This window comes from Anopheles gambiae, chromosome 3 (assembly GCF_943734735.2).
Source record: "Anopheles gambiae chromosome 3, idAnoGambNW_F1_1, whole genome shotgun sequence".
Classification (NCBI taxonomy): Eukaryota; Metazoa; Arthropoda; class Insecta; order Diptera; family Culicidae; genus Anopheles; species Anopheles gambiae.
Genome location: NC_064602.1, coordinates 54,950,497 through 54,974,448, shown reverse-complemented (window position 1 = coordinate 54,974,448; position 23,952 = coordinate 54,950,497). Strand labels below are relative to the sequence as shown.

The 23,952-nt window shown below is 43.2% G+C and overlaps 1 long non-coding RNA gene across 1 annotated transcript; it reads left to right on the top strand.

The window, feature by feature from the left end:
• Positions 1–10,541: 10,541 nt before the first annotated feature.
• On the top strand, positions 10,542–12,029 carry LOC133393664 (uncharacterized). The gene is made up of 3 exons (XR_009766316.1): positions 10,542–11,463; positions 11,529–11,632; positions 11,719–12,029. It is a non-coding gene; the product is annotated as an uncharacterized LOC133393664 (long non-coding RNA).
• The last annotated feature ends 11,923 nt before the right edge of the window (positions 12,030–23,952 follow it).

Below are 23,952 nucleotides of genomic sequence, written 5' to 3'. Positions count from 1 at the left end.
GGTCTTGGTGTGCGGATCGAAGGATTAATTAAATAAAACTTAGATTCTAACTTAAACTAATAATTAGTCTTTTCATCTGGTGACAGCGGAAAAAAAGCAAATTGCTTGGAAGTCATTCTGACTGGTGGTAGAAACTGTTTAAAAAAAAAAAGAGTGTTTATTACTAATAATAATCGGTGAAGGTTTCAATAGTGGGAAAAAAAATAGTTTTGTGGTAAAAGTTTGGTGAGTAATCTGGTGATTAGAAATAAAATTCTGCTCCTTGAAGCACATTCCCTTCGATGGGCCTAAGAAAAAAAAGCACAAATTTTTCTCAATTTTTGGCGGTAAATAAATAAAATATTAAAATATACTTCGTGAAATTTTATTAAAATAAGCATTGAAATCTTAAATTTAACATTAAACTTTAATACTGGTGGTGGGTTATTTTTAGCATTTTAGTTCAATTTTTAGATAAAAAAAAATATTAATAAAAATTAGATTAAATATATATATATATATATATACATACACAATACTGTTGGATTTAGTGAATTAGTTAGTGTTAGTGAATGAAATATCATAACACCTTAGTGTAGTTAAGAGGGGAATGTGTGAACGGGTCGTGGAACTTCGGAGCCGCAATATTAAAGTTTGCTCGGAACAAAATTTGCATAAATCCATAAAGCCGAATAATTGCGCTTTTAACTCAGCAAAATTGGACTGTGATCTAAGTGCAGAAGTTGAGAAAAAAGGAACGTTCAAAGAACTCCTTGCATCAGTTAGGAAAGAGCTTTTAGATCAAAGCTTCGAACTCGAAAAGGCCTTAAACAACACAATATACAAAATGGTGTATGAATTCCCGACAAATATGGCCATTCAGTGCATACCTGAATATACAGGGGTTCCAGCAGAATTGGATGGGTTTTTATACCAAGCTAATTTTTTTGCGAAACAAATCCCAAAAGGAGAATCCGAAGAACCATTAGTTCAAGTGGTTATGATGAAAATGAAAGGGAAAGCTGCTTCGCTATTTAATAGGATTTACGCAGAAACATGGGAGGAAGTGAAACTTAACCTCGTAAAACTATTTTATGAAAAAGTTAATTTGGAGGAAATTTTTCATGAGGTAGAAACACTGCAGCAAGGGTTAAATGAACCGTTCATAAAATTTAAAGAGAGAGCTTTAAAATTAAAAGAACACATTATCAATCACGATCATAACACAACAGAGGATTCCTATGCTATGAAAAATTTGCGCATACATTTTCTAGCAGGATTACGGGATAAAAATCTAAAAATACAAGCACGTTTAAACAAGCATCTTGAATTCGAAGAATTGTTAGAATTTTTGGCGGACGAAATAGTCCAACTTGAGCAGATCCAAAATATTGAAGAAAGGTTGTCCCAATCAAAAAACGTGGAGCTAGAAGAATCTAGAATCCGGAGTTTCGACAATAGTGCTTACAACTCACGGTTCAATTCAACGCAACCTCAATACAGACATAATAGAACATGGAACACAAATAACATGGAAACTAATCATTTCGGTAACCCACAATTTAATAGCACAGCAATACAACCAAACATATCAAATGTTAGTAACAACTTTTCTCGTCCTCCGAGGTATTTTGTCCCTTACAGGAGCAACCAATACCAACAACCAAAACCAAGCCAAGACCCATCTGCTCAAGCATCGCTTCATAGCCAGTATAAAAAAAACTGAACAAAGGGTCACTAGTCAATCGAAAACAAAACGCTAGTGATCCTGTGATTAATGATCTCTTTCATTTTAGCATGCATGAAAAGGCAGAGGATTACGAAAAGCTGAATGTTAAATTCACTGACGAAGGTAAACCTATGGTTTCAATTTTAGTGGAGAACATCGAGAAGAGAGTGTTAAGTTTTTTGATCGACTCTGGAGCTTGCTTTAATGCTTTGAGCTGGGAATCAGCCAAACTGTTTGAGGCTTCATGCATCGACTTTGCAGATAATTTGACACTGTCAAGTTTCGATGGAACGGTATCGAAAACCATAGGCTCTATCGTGTTAGATTTGATCATTGGCAGTTCGAGGTATAAAACAAAGTTTTATATAGTAAAATTACTTGGGGTTCCTGGTATAATCGGAGCAGATTTTTTGCACAAGTATATTTTCAATGTAGGGAAACATTTTGAAAGCTTAATCTTAATTAAACCTAAACGTGAAATTGAAAACATAGAGGAAATTAGTTGTTCTGATGAACACATAGTGGAGAACAAGGTAGAAATCCAGGAGTGTCTGCCTTACATGGAAAAGAAAGACATGGATTGTGATTTACTGGAGCTAAAAGAACACACAGAAATCAGTGGGAGTGAAAGATACGATGCTTTGATGGATAAAATCAACCTTCACCACCTAGAAAAAGACTTGGAAAATATTGTTAAAAAAATTGTTAATAACTTTACCGACATATTTTTCTTGCCAGGTGATAAGCTGACACATACACAAGCAGCAAAACACGGAATAGAGACAAATTCAAACATCCCTATATACAAAAGGCAATATAGATTCCCTGCTGCTTTAAACAAAATAATGGAAGACCAGATAGAAGAAATGCTAAAGCAGAACATAATAAGGCCAAGCAAAAGCCCTTGGAACGCACCAGTTATGTGCATACCAAAAAAGGGAAATGGGAATGAAGAAAAGAAATTTCGAATTGTAGTAGATTTCAGGGCACTAAATGAAATAACGAAGCCTTTCATTTATCCCATCCCTAGGATAGATGACATTATGGATAGTATAGGGAATAGCAAATATTTCTCAACCATCGATCTTAAATCGGGATTTTTTCAGATTCCCATAGATTCCAAAGATGGATCAAAAACTGCATTTTCGACGTTGAAGGGGCATTATGAGTTTACCAGAATGCCCATGGGCTTGAAAAATAGTCCATCAACGTTTCAAAATTTAATGAACACGGTTATCTACACAATTCAACCGGTCAAAGCATTAGTGTACTTGGATGACATTGTTGTGTTTGGGGAAACAGTGAAAGAACATAATTTGAATTTGATTAAGGTGTTAGAGGGACTAAGACAGCACAATCTTAAAATAGAACCTACCAAATGCAAACTTTTGCATAGAGAGATTAATTACCTAGGCCACACAGTCAGCGAGAAGGGTATCAAGCCCACGCAAGCAAACGTAGAAGCCATAATTAAAATGCAAACGCCGAAAACCCTAAAAGAATTACGGTCCTTTCTGGGGGCGATAAATTTTTATGGCAAATTTATACCTCATGTATCAGACGTCCGGAAACCCTTGCACGAACTGCTTAAAAAAGATGCAAAGTTCGATTGGGATGAAAGGTGTGACACGGCCTTTGTCAAACTAAAAAATTTTCTTATCTCAGAACCCTTACTCGTACGACCAAACTATGATGACATTTTCACAATTACCACAGATGCTAGTGATTATGCGCTTGGTGCTGTGTTATCGAATGAAAAAACAATGGATAAACCAATCGCTTATGCTAGTAGAACTCTTGTTGGAGCGGAAAATCGGTACCATCCAATCGAAAAAGAGTTACTAGCAATTGTTTGGGCCGTAGATTATTTCAAACACTACATTTACGGGCAGAAATTTGTGATATATTCAGACCACAGACCCTTAGTTTCCATCTGGCGCCTCAAAGAAAATTCACCAATATTGTCAAGGTTAAGGCTGAGGCTACAAGGCGTACAATGCGAGATACGATATAAAAAAGGAAAAGAAAATGTGGTTGCTGATTTTCTCTCACGACTCCCTGGGGTAAAGTTGAGAGAAGTAGAAGAAGTACAAAAAACAAATAGTACAATGGCTGTGATTACACGTCAACAACAAAAGGGTATAGAAGATAAACAAAAACATCAAATCAACATTACAAACGACAAGGTTGTCGAAGAAGAACAAGAAGATCATTGGGGTGATTTGAGAAAAATGAATATAGATAAAGAAACGAACGAAAATGAACTACGGAGGGAGGAGAGGTTAAACAACATAAAGCAAATAGATAAAACCAAACTAAAAAATTACACACCCGGTTTAGATCGAATAAAAATAGAACCAAAGGAAATAGACACAATTCTCAAAGAATTTCACGATGCACCCTTAGGAGGTCATGTAGGAGTTAGACGAATGAAGAAGAGGATTAAGGATATGTTCTTTTGGGAGAACATGTACAAAGATATTGAGAGGTACGTTAAAAGCTGTAGATCATGCCAGATGAACAAGATTGGTCGCTATAACAGAATTCCGTTGAAAATAACGACCACGTCAGGGGTACCAATCGAAAAGCTTTTCGTCGACATAGTAGTCCTACCGGAATCAAATGCAGGAAACAAATATGGGCTTGTCATGCAGGATGACTTAACGCGATACCTAACCGTAGCCCCATTAGCAAATCAAGAAGCTAAAACAGTTGCACAGAGTTTTGTGGAAAGAATTATTTGTGTACATGGCACTCCTAAGCAAATAGTTACAGATCAGGGAACGAATTTTTTTACGAAAGATAAAAAAAATTAACACTAGCGCTTACCACCCACAAGCTAACCTGGTAGAAAGATCAAATAGAGAACTGAAGACATATCTAAGGCAATATGTACAGGGCAAACCTCAAACATGGGATGAATGGTTACCATATTTTATGTTTGAGTATAACACTACGGTAAATCATTCTACTGGATTTACACCATTCGAATTAATGTTTGGAAGAAAAGCGAGATTACCGACTTCAGTTTATAAATCGGACAATAAGCATAATTATGGTGATTATTGTGAAGAACTACAGGATAGATTGAAAGGCATGCACGAACTGGCCATAAACAATTTAAAACTATCAAAGGAACAACGAAAACAACTATATGACCGTGGAGCAAACGATTGGAAGCCCATGTGGGGTGAATTAGTATTGATGAGGAATAATGCTACTGGCACGGGCCAGAAACTGCAAAGTATTTGGAAGGGACCGTATGAAGTGGTTGACATACCAAGTGCACAAACGTGCGTTATAAAGAATGGGAAAAAACTCGAAAGAGTACATAATAATCGACTCAAACGATTTAACGAATAGAAAAAAAAAAAAAAGGTTAGGGATGCAGATGATCTTTCCACGTCCTGCGTTGAATTATTGTTTAGGAGTTATTAAATATGAATTAGGATTAAGATTTGCATCGAAAAATTAGAATTAAGATTAGATTGTAAATAGACGTACATGAACACTAATAGAATAAGATTGGTTCGAAACGAAAACCACGAAGGATTACATGCGCGAGAAACATACCAAAATTTTCTATGGTTTTCATGTACATCTATAAAAAACCCAATTTTTGTTAATTATACATTAAGGATACAACGAAAAAAAAAAAAAAAAGAAGAATAAGAAATAAGTGAATCTATAAGTCTAATACACCAATATTGCCAGATAGTAAATTCACAATATGATCTTGCACATTAAGGGCTAATCAGCTAATTGAACTGCAGTACGAGTAACAGGAAGGTTGAACGGAGGAGGTTGATCGGAAGAAGTTGAAGAAGAACGAGGTTGACGATGAACATCGGAGTAAGAAATTATGATCGCATTGTCGCAATGCCTGTAATACATCTCGGTTGAAAATGAAGAGCAGGAGGCACTCGGCTGGAAGAGAATACGTTAGATGTTAGATGCGCACTCGGGAATTATATTACGTTGGAAGATACAACCGGCACTACCAAACAACAGAAACACGAGTATCGTGACGGAAGTAAAAGTGAAAGGTTGCCAGGTGAAGCAAGAGAAAAATGCTTGAAGCAGAAACACCAATGGTAATTTTCTTGCAAGGCAAGCATCAAGCAAAAAAAAAAAAACAAAACAAAACAAAAAAAAGCGTAATGACATGTAGCGACCTTGGCTTGGCCGCAACGATTTCGGCTTTAATGCGGCGGCTACGAATACGGCGGCCGATGATAAGGAGGCGGACAACGACAACGAGAGCGACCGATCGGATAAACGAAGCCGAAGATGACGAAGAGGAGAATATATCGGGGTGATCAACGAGCTGGAGAGAAACTGCAGCTCTCTTAACTGGTGACGGTCTTGGTGTGCGGATCGAAGGATTAATTAAATAAAACTTAGATTCTAACTTAAACTAATAATTAGTCTTTTCACGATAAAAATGGGCCACTCCTCGGGTTTGCCGGAAAAATACGGTAACTCCTTGCAGCTTGCCTTTCGAGCCAGAAGTTGACTCTGGTTGACATTCATCAACGTGGTTCCGATGCTGTTACGGAACGGGTAAGTATCAACCGCCCCATCAGCAATATTTAAATATTTTTCACTTCTAGGCTGACGCTGCTGACTGACCACTGAATCATTTCCCTGTTGTGCGTTTCCTGGAGGCACAGTACGCGATGAAGCAGGTGACACATTCGGATGGTATGAACTATGCCCCTCACTATCCCCACGTCTCGACCAATCAACCATTTTGTTTGACTCACTTTCGTCGTCAATCATGCTCATGAAGCCATCGCCGATCCTCTTCGATTCAGCCAAGATCAGCTGCTCTTCAAACTCTAGCTCTCGTCTCTCAAGCTCCAGTTTTCGTCGAGTCAAATTTCGCATCCGAAGTTCCAAGGCGGCAACAGTTTCGCTTGACTCCGCAAGCTTGTCCGCCATCGTCCTCCCGGGTGTGCCGGTTTGCGATGGCGTCGGCTGATGAACGTTCGGAATAGCTGCTCCAGATGCGCCGACCGCCGTCCGCAGTACGGTTCCCGCAGAAGCGCCGTCCTGCACTTGCGGTGGTAGTTCCATGTCCTCGATGGCCGCTCCAGATGCACCGTCCGCCGCCCGCGGCACGGTTCCTGCAGAAACGCCTCCCTGCGATGGCGCTGGTTGTTGCACGTCCGCAGTGGTCGGTAGGTGCGCTAACCGTGGCACGGTTTCCGAGGATGAGCGATGTAAAGGCCCCAGGTCTGCCACAGTAGAATTTGCAAGCGGTGTGTACCGCGATGCAGGGGCTTCGTGAACTTCCGAAGTCAACCGTTGCTGCGGTCCCCTCAGCAACAATCCTGCACCTAATGGTGCGTTCGGGGTCGATGACCTTGCGCGGTCAACGATCTCCAAAGACGAGTTAACCGTCCAATCTTGTCCAGTCGGCGCGAACGATCGGAAGTGAAGTGAATCAGGTGAATCAGTTTCAGGTTGCTGAGACTCGTTCGTTTGTGCTACCGCTGGAGGTGCTTTCAATTCGTGCTCGTGTTCCATAGTGAGAAATTGCGTATGTTGGTGTAATGTGTACGTACACCTCAACTATTCTCTCGCCGTCCGACGTATCGTCTGTTGGTCGCGTTCCTAGGTGTTTCGCGGCCTCAACTGTCTTGCGACACGCACTCGCGTAAACGCGTAAAATTTCCAAACGTGGATTTTTTTTATATATATTTTTTTATATATATATATAATTAATTATAAATTGTGTCCTTTCTCTTTAACGATCGGAATGACTTTATTGAGGAGCCTGCGTTTATTATCAAACTGACAGTGCAACACGTCAGTTGAATAAGGTGTTTATATGATGGTGAGGTGGGATTGAACGTTTTATATGTAAACATATAATAATAAACACACTATCTATTACTATATATATATATATATATATATATATATATATATATATATATATATATATATATATATATATATATATATATATATATATATATATATATATATATATATATATATATATCTCAGACATATAATCTTGAAAATTTATGCGCAATCTTGGCGCAATCTGAAATTGTATGGAAATGACGTTTATAGCTCAGGTTTGGCTACACGAAATGACATAAGTTTTGATAAAACGAATATATGAGCAATCTGAGATTGCGCATCGTGTATTAATACGGTTACCGATTTTAATACCGATGCCACCAATATTGTTATGTCAAGTCGTGAAATGTCAATTTGCTCCTAAGCACTTCACCGCCATAGTTGAGGGACTTTACGTCATTTTAAAACCGTTAACTAGTAGTTTTCGCATACAAAGCATAGCAAATAGAACAGATTTCTTTGTTACTACACCTGTGTACATAAAAATAGGAACTTTTTTTTCTGACCGAAAGACATAGTTCTTTTCATAATTTTTTGGTAGCCCTGAAAAGAGCTGTTTAAGTGGTGGTTGGGAGGTGGTGTTGCGGTGTTCCACAGAGCGTAAACACATGCTAACGGTCAATGTGTTGACCATTATTTTCTTTCACTGCCTGGCAGCGAGTAGCCATATCTCGGATGAGCTTCGGGCAGGTTTCTGGAGGTATGCGTTTCCACATTTCCTCGCAGCGTGCCCATAGCTCATCGGCTGAGGATGCATGTGTAGGGATTATAAGATATAGGAGGAAGAGAGAGAGAGAGAGAGAGAGAGAGAGAGAGAGAGAGAGAGAGAGAGAGAGAGAAAGAGAGAGAGAGAGAGAGAAAAAAAAAGAGATAAATAGATAGTTGTATCAACAGTGAGAGAAGGACAAGGAATAGAAATGAAGAAAAATAAATCGTCAGTTGAGTTAGAACTGTGAGCTGGAACACACTGAGTGCGTGGCGTATTAATGAGATCCGAAAAGCGTATTTCCTCCTCCGGTCACTACAATGGCGCAGTTAGGAGGGATACGAATCAGTATTGCGGAAGACATACGCATTGGTAAAGTGAATCAATCTGTGCGTCACGGTTGAGTAGCTCTGGCATTTTGGATTGAATAATAAGTATTGATATAGATTAAAAAGAGCAGACTCACGCACATTCCTTCATGGGAACGATGTAAGTATTAATAACTAGTACAGCACATTCCTTCGGGGATCGATGCAAACATGAATACACACACCTATAAACAGGATGCGCATGCACGGACAGACGGATTCACACACATTCCTTTAATGGAATCGATGTCGATGAAAGTAATCGTATCGCACATTCCTTTATGGGATCGATGCAAGAATAAAGAACTAGTGAAGCACATCCCTTCGGGGATCGATGCAAGAATGAATAACTAGTAAGCACATTCCTACGGGGATCGATGCAACTAGGAATATACACTCATGTAAGCAGGATGCCGGGTGACGCAAATGGGATCGATGCAAATATGAATAACTAGTATAGCACATTCCTACGGGGATCTATGCAAACAGGAATACACACACCTATAAGCAGGATGCGCATGCTCGGACAGACGGATTCATGCACATTCCTTTAAGGGAATCGATGTCGATGAATATAATCGTAACGCACATTCCTTTATGGGATCGATGCAGGAATAAAGAACTAGTGAAGCACATTCCTACGGGGACCGATACAACCAGGAATATACACACGTATAAGCGTATAAGCCTTGTAACATACATTTGTGAGGTGATTATTTCATAGTAGTGGTGTTATTTAACCCAATACCCAAGGTGTGTTTATTTTCTTCTTTCTTCTTTGGCTCAACAACCGATGTCGGTCAAGGCCTGCCTGTACCCACTTGTGGGCTTGGCTTTCAGTGACTAATTGATTCCCCCCCATAGCAGGATAGTCAGTTCTACGTATGGCGGCGCGGTCTATTTGGGGATTGAACCCATGATGGGCATGTTGTTTGTGACCATCTTTGAGCATTGTTATGTCTGTTGGCTGGACAGCCCACGGTGCGGTGTGAACCCCTTTGGCTAGCAGTGCGTCCACCGGCTTTTCTATATAGCGCGTGGCCACGGAGCTGAAAAAATGTTGAAAAATTTTTCAACTTTGTCAAAATTGCTTGTCAACTGCAAAAAAGAGCTTTTCTCGTGGCCGCACCAAAAACATACAAAAGAGCGACAAAAAGCTCCAACATCTGAATATCATCGATATTTTGTTTAAGAAGCACTAACTAGGTACATAAATCAATTAGAATCATGCATTTTAGCATTATTATCATTACAATGGGTCACAACTGCGCCAAATAGCTGTTTGTTTACGTTTTTTCACGAACGTCAAATTTTGTCAACTTTTGTCAACTTTTTTTCCTGGCGGTTCCAGGTCTCAAAATTTTTTGACAAAAGCTCAAAAAAGTGACAAAAGCTCACATTTTGACAAATTTGTCAGCATTTTGTCACTCCCGTGGCCTTTCGCTTATACGCACCTCGAGGAATAACAAGTGACAGCTGCCGTATGCCGGAGGCACATGGATTCAAGAGAATTGTACAAGAGACGCGTGAGAACAGGTAGTGCAATAAAGTACAAGAAAACGTAATTGTAGAGTTGAGTACCAGAAGAACTCAGGAGTGTAGAATAGGCATGGGCAAAACGATTCTTTTTGTTGGGAGCACCCTGTGTCGCAATTGCCGATCGGTTGACGGATAAGCCGATCACTCCCGATGATACGCGCTATCAGCGAGAGAGTGACAAGTTTCGGCCTCTTCGCTCCCGACCGGCCCGTACGACGGACGTATTTCAATCCCGTTTGTTATTGTTGTATAAGTGTACTAATTTATATATTGTATTACATTGTAGATAATAAATCCATACCATTTTAAAAGTACAAAACTTTTCACCGAACGCGAACGAACTAGTTCGCTCACCAAAAAGAACCGAACGCGAACGACGATTCTTTCGTTCTTTGTTTCATGAGGTTTTTATTCACAAAGAACGCTCGTTATCTTTTTCATTTACCCACCATAGACGCATACTGTAGCCAAAGATGTACTCATTCTGCGGTTGAAACCAATCATTTAAAAACATTAAACACTCGGCTGTCTGGTCAACACAATCCATCGCAAAACCGACCAAAAACTAGCATGTAAAAAACTAATACGAGCAAAAATGTCTCCTGCATATATTGTACCCCATGCCTTATACACACTCAAGGATTCTAAAAAAACAAAATTATTTAAATATGGATCAACATGATGAGCCAAACAATGACTAATCCGTTTGAACGGGCTCGATCTATTGAATTGTATAGGTATAATTTCCATACCAACAGAACACAGATCGAACACAAATGAGCCAGTTCGAACGCGTTCGATGAATTCAGTCGTATAGATACGATTTCCACACCAACAGCCCAAGTAGCAGAGCCGAAGTTTTTCAGAGATTTTTCTGTGTGCCAAAGCGAGATGCCCTGTCTTCTCTCTCTAGATTTTGGACAACAAACCGCCACGCGTGTAAAGGTGTGTGCGTGTGACGAAAAATGATGGGTGAAAAACGCGAGGAGCGGGGTCTGAAGTCTTTCGTTGGTCACACACACATGCATCTACCAGCGGATTGCGCTACACCGAGTCTACCCATCTCTCTCGATCTACCATAATTTTTTCTGCTATCGCACTCATCCGGGTGTTAGGTATCCTCAGTCTGTCCAGAACTTTCGTTGTGGAAGGATGTGCGGGAGTGATGCGCGATTTCTTGTGTCCCCTACCTTCCTTGTTTACGTTTTGCGCAGTGTTGCTTCTTATTCCATTGTGGAATGATTTATCCTAGCTAACTTGTTGAGGTAAGTTTCTTGATCTCATATGTGCTTCAATGTACCAATTCAACTAATGCTCATCGTCTTCAAAGTTACAGGTGCATGCATCATTCATCAACGCCTACCTGTTGGCATCATCAACAATCTTCAAAGTGGGAGACGGAAAGAAATTGTTTTCCAGTTTTAAAATATTAAGGTAAGTGTTGCTCTCATCATATACGCAAAACTATCCAAAGTAATACGTACTACATACATTAATTATTGCTTTATTATTATTGACAGCGTTCAGCACAACTCAGCCACAAAACAACGCACTGGATTGCGCTAAGAACCTGTCGAAACGCGCGCAGCCCCCGGAAGCGGTAGGAGAAAGGAAGAACGAGAGGAGGAAAAACTAAAGCCAGCGCGCAGCTCTGATCGTACCCCGGACGCGGTAAGAAGAAAAAAGATCGAGAGGAGGAAGAACGGTAAATTTGGAAGGGGGAGACCGTTCTGCCGTCTACACAGTGTGAGTATGCCAAAGCACGTGTAGGAAGGGAGAGAAAAAGTGCGGAATAAACTGCATGCGAATGTGTGCATACACCAAATGTAAACATGTGTGCCTCATCATTTCTATAAGCAATCCAAAAAGGGGGTGGAGCAAACACATTGGTATGCGTGAGGTGCAGAAGAAATCAGAGCGTGATAGTATGTGTGAACGCGATCGTTCGGGTGGAAGGTGCCTATGTGTGCGTGAAACCACATTTCCACTTCGACTGCAAGTGGGTACGTAAGTGGGTACATATGAGTACAGGACGATCCCATACAAAACTTCGGCTTTTTGCGGACTGGGAGCACACGTATCGAACACTGCTGGACAAATTCGACGGCGTTCGAGGAATTGAGTTGTATGGGTACGATTTCAACGCCAACAGGGTACATTTTGATCTCTGACGACCCGTTCGCACGGTGCGAGAATGAGCGAGAAAGCAATATGATTTTGCACGTTTTATTGCCACATTTATGTGTGCCGTCGAACACTGAACGGAACGTTCGAACGCGTTCGGTGTAGTCAGTTTCTTCCAAAAGTCCTGCTCGTTCTTTTTGTTAAGAACCTCGTTCGTTCGTGCACTTTACCGAACTGTCCGAACGGTGCGATTCTCGTTCATTTTACACATGCCCAGTGTAGAATGATCGTGAGCGATATGAGAGACTGAGGCAGACGAGAGAGGAGAAATGAGAGCGGAAGGAGAGATGGAACTGATGTTGAACGGCAGAAGCGAGCGAACGGTGCGAGCGAACGGACGTCATTACGCATGTAACCACTGAAGTGAAATAAAGAGACCGAACAGAGAATTCTACAATTGGCGCAGCCGGTATATTAACACTTTAAGCGCCGTGTCATATAAATTCGCATGACGGTTTTGCTCACCGTTCAGCTTTGCATCTGGCGCTCAGTGATTCTCTTGAGAACGAATGAGGTAGCAAAGAGAGAACGAGAACGACATGTGCTACGCCGCTTATCGCAATGAAACAAAAGAGTGATAACAATGGCACGAGAAACTGTCGCTCTCATCGCTCTCTTGCCATGCGCTACGTGCTCACTCAAAAACTGTGACGTCAGGCCGGCGGTCAAACTGTTAAAAGAAGAACCTGGAAACAGTAAGTATATTAAATAGCAATTGGCCACTGTTTTTAGTTAATTAAAAAAGGGTGAAATTAAAACGGATCGTTGGTGTGAACGCTAAGATTGGTGATAAGGAAATATAGTTTTCGCTTGCATGTAGAGCAAAACCTAAGTGTGTTTTGGCATTTGGAGGTGGATGTGGGGACAGTGGAATGCAGAAAGAGTAAAAAAAAAATTTTTATCTCTTAATTCGATTAAATCACAAAAAACCAAACTAACGTATATGCTAGCTTGTGGAGGAAGGGGCCTGCAGCGAATTTTCTATAGTTTAGCGCCCAGTGAGGAAGAAGAAGAAGCACTCCGGCGAGTTGAAATACCATTCCGACCGAAAGTTACCCCTGTGTACGACAATGCGGTGAAAAGTCTTAACACCTTTTTTGTGGGAAAAAGAAATGAAAGAATCGAACTAGAAATATTTCGGTCGTTAAAACAAAAGGAGGAAGAAATTTTTAACCAATTCGTACTAAGAATTCGAACGCAGGCAGCAAAATGCGATTTCGAAACGCGCACACCAAAAGAAATATACCATCAAATCACCATCGGCGCAAAAGATGAAAGAGTGCGAGACAAAGGCATGGAAAATGATATGAATATTGACGAATTAATCAATTATGCCATAAATCGTGAGGTATTAACGGAGCAAAAGAGAAAAAATGCTGCGGGTAATGAAAGAGAAGCACAGATTGCTCACGTACGTAAAGAATGGGAAGCATCCTTTCGGACAAATACTTGTTTACGTTGTGGATCGTGGCGACATCAAGCAAATGCGAAAGAATGCACTGCACGACAATCACACTGTAACAAGTGTGGAACCATTGGTCATTTTGCCAGAGTATGTAAAAAACGTGATTACGAAGGGCGCGAAAACACAAAATACCAATGGAAAAGGCCAAAAGAGGCTAACGTCGTTTATGGAAACAGAGGAAACAGTGATAAGGATGAACGGGAAGAGGTATAGTATCATGATACTAGCATTGATGCTATATTCAATAATATAGCTGGAAAAGAGAAGAGAGCGTATTTACATGGATATATATGCATATGGAATCATTTGCATGGGAGCATTTATATGTATATATACATATTTACAATCGAACTGAATAAAATAGAAGTTACTTTATTTTGCCACTTTCCTTAATCCTTTTGTTTGCATTCGTCTTTATTTCTTTTCTTCTTCTTCTTCTTTGGCTCAACAACCGTTGTCGGTCAAGGCCTGCCTGTACCACTAATGGGCTTTGGCTTTCAGTGACTAATTGATTTCCCCCCATAGCAGGATAGTCAATGCTACGTATGGCGGCACGGTCTATTTGGGGATCGAACCCATGACGGGCATGTTGTTAAGTCGTACGAGTTGACGACTGTACTACGAGACCGGCTAAAATATACGGAAGAAAAGAATAGTTGAGCGAATTATGGCAGGACCTGATGGTCATATAAGGCAAGCGTGGGCACGCACCAATACAGGAGCAGTTAGGAGGCCAGTAGCCAAGCTAGCACTGCTCGACATAGCAACTTAGGGTGACCAAATGTGGTTGGTCACGGGCGGGGGAATGTTAGGAAAAGGCAGTGCTATAGATGAGTCCAACCCGGACGTATACACGAAATGAAGTGAAATGACAGCTAAGAAAAGTGACAGTTGAAATGACAGGGAAACGGTTGCACGCGCTTCAAGCCAGTAACGAGTGAAGCGAGCAGCAGGTGACACCGTTTTAAAGTTGATTGCTATTTTATTTGGATTTATTTGTATTTGTCTTCAGAAGAATAAATAGTTAAAACGAAAACTTTCGCCTTGTGGCTGTTCGCTCTCGCACTCAAAACTGTGTTTACACATGTGCTAGCGTTTTAAGCGATTTACGCACACATTTGCAATGTATTGTCACACACGTTTAGGTTCGCCTTTACTCAGAGCAGAAACACGTGCGTTCTCGTCCAATGCACGAGAGCGTCTTCGGTCATAACAGGTTGGCTGATAAGTCCCCGGTCTAACAAAGAAAAACACATTTTTCAACATAGTTCCCTTCAAGAGCGATACAACGATTATAACGACCTTCCAATTTTTTGATAGCATTTTGGTAGTACTCCTTCGGTTTTGCCTTAGAATAGGCCTCAGTTTCGGCGACCACCTCTTCATTGCAGCCAATTTTTTTCCCTGCGAGCATCCTTTTGAGGTCTGAGAACAAGAAAAAGTCGCTGGGGGCCAGATCTGGAGAATACGGTGGGTGGGGAAGCAATTCGAAGCCCAATTCATGAATTTTTGCCATCGTTCTCAATGACTTGTGGCACGGTGCGTTGTCTTGGTGGAACTACAAAATAACAAAAGTTGCTTGACAAAAGACGCTCTGTCTCACAAACTAATTGACATACAGACGTAAAATTTTTACACGAATCATTTGAAGGTTGGTACTACAGTCTGTTCCCCCTGTCTGTATTTAATTTAGTACTTTTCTATACTTTATCATTTATTTGATATGATTCGTCCAGAATTCGTATTATATTTCTGGTTTTAAAGCGGTTTCAATTTGTTAGCAGAAATGCAATTTATACCGAACTTGACGCAAATTGTACTGATTTGACATTTAATCTGTCAAATTTAGAAAACCGCGTATCTCCGAATCCGCGTATGTCGAGAACCGCGTAACTCGGGAACAGACTGTATATAAAAATAATATGCATTTAATACTAGCGGCGCCATCTATGTCTCAGACCGGGGACTTATTGTTATGGGCCAACCTGATGATCCCGTAGATCGCTACCGAGGACACTCATCGGGCGTAGATCGAAGTGTGTGTGCGATCTATCGGGAGGTCAGCGAACGCGCGCTCGGCACGATGCGTGAGTGCCGATCGAGGAGAAAGATATGGCCCGCGCTTGAGAAAGGTCGTGGAACAAAGTGGTAGCAAATCGTTTAAAGTAAAGATTAATAAACAAGGACTTTCCAAACAACATCGGTTTAAAGGAAGTAACACGTTGACGTTTCTTTAGCGTTCTTCGAAAGAAAACGAAAATATAACACTTATCAGCCAACCTGTTAGGTATAAACTGACCATCGTCGCTTTCAGCCGAATGAGCTGACATCCCGCTGCGCAAAGCGACGGAAGAAATCATGGCGTTCTGAGAATTGTATCATGCCTTCCTTTTCTCTCCAACGGCAAATTCGTCGAGCAGCTCGTCGAGCTATCCGTCCCAGGCTCCACCTCATACACCTCGCCTGAGCGCGCTGTCGAAGGTTTGGATGTGTTGGTGCATCAGACGGCCAATCGCTGTCAGCCGTCGTCCGTGCTTTTTCCCTCCATAGCGCCATCTCTTTCTCGCGTGTGGTCAATGCTCGCGAGCTGTTGTGGCGCCTAAAAATGTCGTTAACAAACATTGCGGCGATGAAGTTGCATTTTCACAAATCAAACCAAAAAAGCGTAATGAGTTCAAACACTTCAATATAAAAATGACTAAGGAATCGCTAGTTTACGCTGGAGGGTTTGCTCTGCAACGCGCTGAACCTTAATTCGCACTGACACGTTCAGCCCGGCGCTGATTTTCATCAACTTTCCACCAGCATCAAGAACGCAAGCTGATTGTGAAACCAGCATCCTGGAAAGTTCACTGGTAGTTCCTGGGACATGTCATCGTGCTGAACGTGTTAAGCATTAAGCATAACTTTGTTACCCTAAGCTTTTGCTTTCGTATGCTGTAGATTACATGGATATCCTGAGCCATCTGCGCGTGAGCGTGAGCGTGCGTGGGTGTGCAACACTTTCGGCAAATGTGTTTTCTTCCGGAATGTTATGATCCATCGGTCAAAGAAAGGAAGGTGTTCATGAAAGGCGGAAAGACGAATTGAGGCCCCTGTTAATGGTAACTGATGACCGGGAGCAGGGGGTACTGGCACACAGCTGTTGGAAGATTGAACGGTATACTTAAATTGCCGGCAGATGGGGGGGAAGGGGGGTGGCCATGGGACCCCTACGATCATTAGTCACAGGCCCTAAAATTGTTGTCGCCATGGGGGGAGGGGAGGTGTAAATGATTCTCCAGCCACGGAGCCCCAACGACCATCTTTCCGGGGGCCATTGTCGCTAATACTCTATCCACTTGTAGACTTACGACATACTACAGACTATCTGTAGTATGCAACTAGTTGTATGCAAGGAGCGGTCCCGCGGCAACGCCATCATTCCGCACATCTGCATGCACGTCGTGGGTTCTAACCGCGTATGAATCGTCCGCCGTAGCAAGAGGTGACTATCCGGCTACGTAGTACTCAAGTCCTGAACAGGCCGGCATGATCGCGTGGGCCATTACGCCAATAATAATAATAAGAAGAAGAAGAACTTAGCATAGCAGTCCACACTCGCGGAAGGTTTTTGTTTTGACTTTGGTGCTGCCGGGTTTACCGCTGTGGCGCGACAAATGCACGGAATGCACTCGACCAAAACATGAACCTACCGATCCGAACCCATTCCAAGGCATTGCCGGTCAATCGGCGTCATGATAACTACTCCAAACCAACAAGCCACCAGATTCTGGACGGAAATGTGCAGCACCATACGCGCACCGTAATAACAAATCCAGAATCCTCTTTTGTATGGATTCAGTTCAAAATGTTGTTTCCACTTGCGCCCGCTAGCTGAATTAGAAATAAATGTGTAACATGTCACACGCACTTTTGTTTAGATCGTGTGTTTTTTTAATACCCCCAACAGCAGAGCCAATCGCAAAAATGCCAATGTCAATTGTTGAAAACGGTGTGGATTTTTTTAGATAACACTTATTGTGCTTTTATTGTGCTGATGGTGAAATAAAAAAAATAGTCCACTGTTACAGGTTTCCGTTTCAACTAAAAGGGCGATGACAGGCGCATCCTGCCCTTTTATCGCCAAACTTATCGTTTTCCCTATCTTTCCTCTCGCTCGCTTGACTTCCCTCTCACTCTTTCTTCATCTTTCTAATTCCTCTCTCGCGCTGTGACCTGGCAGATTGTTGGGCACTCACGAGTTTCCAACATTGTCCCCCCAGTTTGCTACGGTTGAGATGGTTGTTTTAGTCAATAGCCCGTAAACGCTGAACGTGTAACCCGCTTAAACTTTGTAGCCCGTTAACACAAACCGTCAACCCGCTTAACCGTGATGCAACCTCTCTTTCCGCGACCGTAACCTACGACTCTATCAACCGTGGCTTAACTTCCTATCACCTGTCAGGTGTTTTTTTTGTTTGTGTATGCGTGTGTGTGTTTTTTGTTTACTGTCACCTCAATGCGTTCCGTAACCACGCGGTTTTACCCTAAGGTGAAACGTCTAAAACTGCCAATTTGTGCGCAGGCCTAAGGTATGTTCCATTGATCGTTTCCACGGTGGCTTGCCTTACTTGTCCGTCACTACCAGGACTTAATGCCACAATTCGTCCCTTGGGCCAACAATTTCTGGGAAGATTGTTGTCTGCCACTACGACTAAATCCCCTACTTCGATTGGCAGCACCGGCTCGAACCACTTGGTCCGGCGGGTAAGTGTAGGTAAGTACTCTGCTACCCATTTGGTCCAAAACAAATCCGCAGCATGCTGTGCCATTCTCCACGACGATCTAATGGCAACGGGACTATCGCAATAAACCGTCGGTGGTTTGCTTCCATCGGAGCTTCCGAGAAGCAGGTGGTTCGGTGTTAGAGGCTGAGCCATTTCGTCGTCCAGGGGCACGTAGGTGAGTGGTCGTGAATTTATGATGAGCTTTATTTCCGTGAATGTTGACAGCAGTATTTCATCCGTAGGTCGTCTGGGGAAGATACTCTGATTAAGCACCTTCTTTACGGAACGTACCAAACGCTCCCAGCAGCCGCTGAAATGAGGTGCTCCAGGCGGGTTGAAGGTCCACTTCATTTTAGGTCCACAAAACTCCGTCATCAGAGCGTCGTGATCAACCTCCTCCAACGCTTCTCTCAGCTCGCGCGAGGCTCCGACGAAGTTGGTACCTCTATAGCTGATAATTTCCAGAGGCATACCGCGTCTGGCGATGAACCGTCGAATCGCCAATATGCACGACGCCGTGGTGAGGGAAGCTGCTACACCGGTGGACAAAAAGATAGGAAAAAAAAATTGTTGTGTGTTTTTTTGCGTGCAATAGGTGTGTCATCGCCAACAGTTGTTGTTGTTGTTAGTATGGTTTAGAGAGGCTTTGCCTTTTATACTCGCATTTGTAGTGCGCTACTTATCTGAGTTTTGAGTAACGGCAGCGTTTTTCGGTAGTATAAAAAGAGATCCAAACCGTGTTGCGCTTCATTCTTCATTCAATGGTAAAGGTGAAAGTTTGCGATTTGAAAATTCCACAAGTTCATCATGGGTCGCGGAAAGCACTGCACTCCAGAGGAGCGGAAACATATTCAGGGTTTGTATCGTGAGAACGTGCCTATCAAAACCATCTGCAAAGCGTTCGGCCGTTCGCGGACGTTTGTGGACAACGCCATTCGTAGCGAGGCTACGGGTAAATCCACAGGTCGTCCGCGAAAAACAACGGCTGATGTTGACGCACAGATGGTTGAGATAATCAGAGCGGACCCTTTCAAAACTTGCAATCGTATTAAGCAGGAGCTTAGATTGCAAGTTTCGGCGAAAACGGTGTCGCGCCGTTTACACGCCGGTGGGTTCTGTGCCCGGAAACCACGAAAGGTTCGTAAGCTAATGCCGCACCACGTAGAAGCGCGCATTCGGTTTGCCGAAGAGCATTTAGCTGCATCCATCTTTTGGTGGAGCAAAATAATTTTTTCGGATGAGTCCAGAATCAATCTGGATGGTTCGGACGGCACTAAATACGTCTGGCGCCTTCCTAAACAGGCGTATCATCCAAAAAATACTATAAAAACCCTAAAGCACGGAGGCGGCCACGTAATGGTGTGGGGTTGCTTCTCCTGGCACGGCCCGGGTCCTTTGTTCCGTATCAAAGGGACACTGAACTCGGAAGGGTATAGAAACATACTACGTCGTAAGATGTTGCCACACGCCCGACAAAAATTCGGAGACGAAGAGCATTACATCTTTCAGCACGATAACGACTCAAAGCATACATCGCGATTAGTTAAATGTTTTTTGGCAAACGAGGATGTGCAAGTTCTACCGTGGCCTGCGTTGAGTCCAGACCTCAACCCGATTGAGAATCTGTGGTCAACTCTCAAGCGTCAGCTTAAGAACAAGCATGCACGTTCTGCCGATTCGCTATGGAGACGCTGCAAGGCTATGTGGAAACGCATAGACAGAAGCGAATGCCGTAACCTCATCGGCGATATGGCCCTACGCTGTGAGGAAGTGATTGCGAATAACGGTCAACACATTGACCGTTAGAATATGTTTCCGCTCTGTGGAACATCGCAACACCACCTCCCAACAACCACTTAAACATTCCTTTTCAGGGCTACCAAATATTTCCGACAAGAACTATGTTTTTCGGTCACAGAAAAAAGTTCCTATTTTTATGTCCACCAGTGTACCTCGAGATGGACAGCTCTCGACGTCAAGCAGGTAGCTAGGCCACCCCATCGTTTCTCTTCTCTTCGACCGACGACCACTAAAAACGGGCCGAAATAGTCGATACCTGTGAACGAAAAGGCACCCTGAGCAATTGCGACACGTTGTGGCGGTAAGTTACCCATTTGTGGTGGTTCTGGCTTCGCGTTGTTGATTTTACACCTCTGACAGCCTTTCCTAACGCGTCTATACTCTCCCAGTAGCTTCGGAATATGGTACCGCGCCCTCAATTCGCTTAACACGGTGTTGTGGTTGCCGTGCTTGTAGCGCTCGTGATAGTTTTGAATTAGGTCAGTTCCGTAGTCTTGCCGAGGTAGGATGATCGGGTTCCGTGAGTGTTCGTTGATGTCTGTGTCTTCTACCAACCGGCCTCCCACTCTCAGTATCCCCTGGTCGTCCAGGATAGGCGTAAGTTTGTAGATGCTGCTGCTTTGCGCGATACCTTTTTTCCACGGGTGTTTCTGTTTGGCCTGTTTTCGTAGACTGGTGATTTCACTGTCATATGCCTTGCCTTGTATTTGCCGAATTAACACGCGTTCGGCTTCCGCTAGCTCTTCCTGTGTTAGTGGGCCAGTTTCTTTAGGTATGCGGCGTCGAATATTGGCCACGAAGCGGATAACGAACGCTACAGCTCGTAACATCCGGTTCCATTTCGAAAACCGTTCATGTACAACGAGTGATTCCACGACTCGATGGTGATGTACGTTCTTCCGAAGCTCCTCTGGTGTGTCTCTTTTTGCGTCAATATGTGCAGGCCACGCATCCTCTGATTCCCAAAGGAATGAAGGGCCACGAAACCAGCGCCCTTGTGCCGACAGGTCCGGCAACTTAGTCCATTTCGTCCCGTCGTCCGCGACGTTCATCTTCGTCGGTGTCCAGCGCCATTGTTCCGGATCGGTGCTTTCGAGCAGCTCGCCTACTCGAAACGCTACGAACTGGTTGTAACGCCTGTGATCGGAATGTAGCCAGATCAGTACGTTACGTGAGTCCGTCCAGAAGATGGTGCGACTAACCTCCAGCCGATGACTTCGACGAATGGTGTCCGCTAACCGTGCTCCTATGACTGCGGCTTGGAGTTCCAGTCTGGGAATGGACAGAAACTTTAGTGGGGCAACACGCGTTTTGAAACCTCCCAAGTGACATTTGCTCGAAATTGTTTTTCCATATCTGCTCGATTAGTACTCGATACGCCTGAAATTGTGGATTTGTGTGTGATCAAGTGTGTTGAAAGCGCTAAGATTTGGTGTGTTCGTAAATTAGACTTTCTTCTATCGATGGATGATGCTGACGAGCTCATTTTACATTCATAGCTTTGGTATTTGATGAACAACAAAAGCAAATTTTGTGTGAGGTTATTTTATAAAAATCGATATTATTTCAGTATAAAATTGCTTCATGACCTACTATAACGATAAGAAACCGCTCATTTCCGCTCGAATCTAGAAGAAATCAACGAAAAAACCGCATCACAGTTGATTTTACTGGACTTTTTCCAAATTCCCTTAAACTGGTGCAGTTTAAGGGAAGTTTAAGGCTCCAGTTTAAGGGAATTTGCTCGAATTACCGGTAATTCGTGCTCGAAAATGTCAATTGGGCTACCAGAGCACATTCTATATGGTCGCCTTCCTCAAATCGCAGGTAGGCTACCGCAGCCATTCCGTTCTCACTGGCGTCGCAAAACACGTGCAGTTCTCTTTTCGCGTTCGTCGTGCAAACATGTCGATAGCATCTTGGTACTGTCACGTTCTGTACCGCAGGAAGCACTCGTAGCCAAGTAGTCCATTTGTCTGCTATTCCACCGTCCAGTTCTTTGTCCCAGCTGAATCCGCCTCGCCATATCTCTTGTAGTAGGACTTTAAGATACATTATAAAGCGACCCACGAGTTCCATCGGGTCGTATAGACTCATCTGCGTTCTCAGGATTTCGCGTTTCGTCGCCCGCCTGCGTCCAGCTAACAAGTCCTCATCATATTTTGGGGATAATCGAAACGTGAATGTGTCCGACGCGGTATTCCACCACATCCCCAACACCTTCTCGGTAGGGGGATCATTTCCCATCTGGATGTCCTTCCCGTCGGCTGGTGCTGCTTGCAGTATGGTTATCACCTCGCGTGAATTAGACGCCCAATTCCGAATCTCGAAACCACCCTTCGCGTGTATATAGCGAACCGTGTCAGCGAGCTCGAATGCCTCCTCTTCTGTTTCCACACTGGCGAGCATATCTTCGACATAGTGCTCTTCTTTGATGCAATCCACCGCCCGTGGAAAATCCTTCCTGTACCGTTCTGCATTTCGGTTCTTAACGAACTGCGCGCTCGTCGGCGAGCAGGCTGCTCCAAACGTCATCACAGTGACTACATAAACGTCAGGATCACCGCGATTACTTTCGTCCCAAAGGATCATTTGGCTGCGTTGATCTTCCTTCTTTATTCCTACGCGGTGAAACATCTCACGGATATCTCCGACAACGCCAACACGGAACTCTCTGAATTTAAGCAGAACGGCAAGCAGTCCAGCCAGCAAATCCGGTCCGGCTAGCAGAAGCGAGTTGAGGGAAACACCGTTCACCTTGGCCGCAGCGTCGAACACCATGCGTATCTTGCCGGGCTTATTTGGATTGGTCACCGGGAAGATGGGGAGATACCAGTCGTTTGCATGCTTTTTAGACATTTCTTCGTTGCTCAAGCGCCGTATATACCCTTTTGCCATATACTCTTCCATTTTTTTCTTTTACCACATCAGCTAATATCGGATCTTTCAACATCTTCTGTTTCAGACAAGCGTACCGCTTTAGCGCCATGGCTTTGTTGCAAGGCAGATTTACGCAGTCGTACCGCCATAAAAGTCCCGTCTCGTATCGCTGCCCGTCGAACTTCATCTCTCGCTCAAGTATGGTCAACGCCCTTTCGTCATCCTTAGACCGCAGCGGCCATACTGATTTGTCAATGCCGATCGACTCCAGATTAAAATATTGCTTCACAGCGGCATTTAGAAGTTCGTCTGGCGCGAAACTACATGAACATTTTTGAATCGAGCTGCCTGTGAAACTCGGCTTTACTCTCGCAGCCGAGCAAGGCCCGTAGACAACCCACCCTAGCCGGGTTTTCGAAGCGACCGGTTCATTACACCTTCCATCCACGCTTTTTAGGGCTCGTGTTATGCGGCAATTATCGATGCCTATGAGGATGCGGGGTACGGCGTGAGCGTAGGGCTCGAATTGAAGGTCTCTCAGATGAGTATATTGGGCTGTCAGTTGTGTTACGTTGAGAGATTGTGCCGGAAGGGCAAGCTCTTTGACCGTGTGTACTGCAACTAGCTCGTGTATCGCATGTGACTTGCCGCGACCC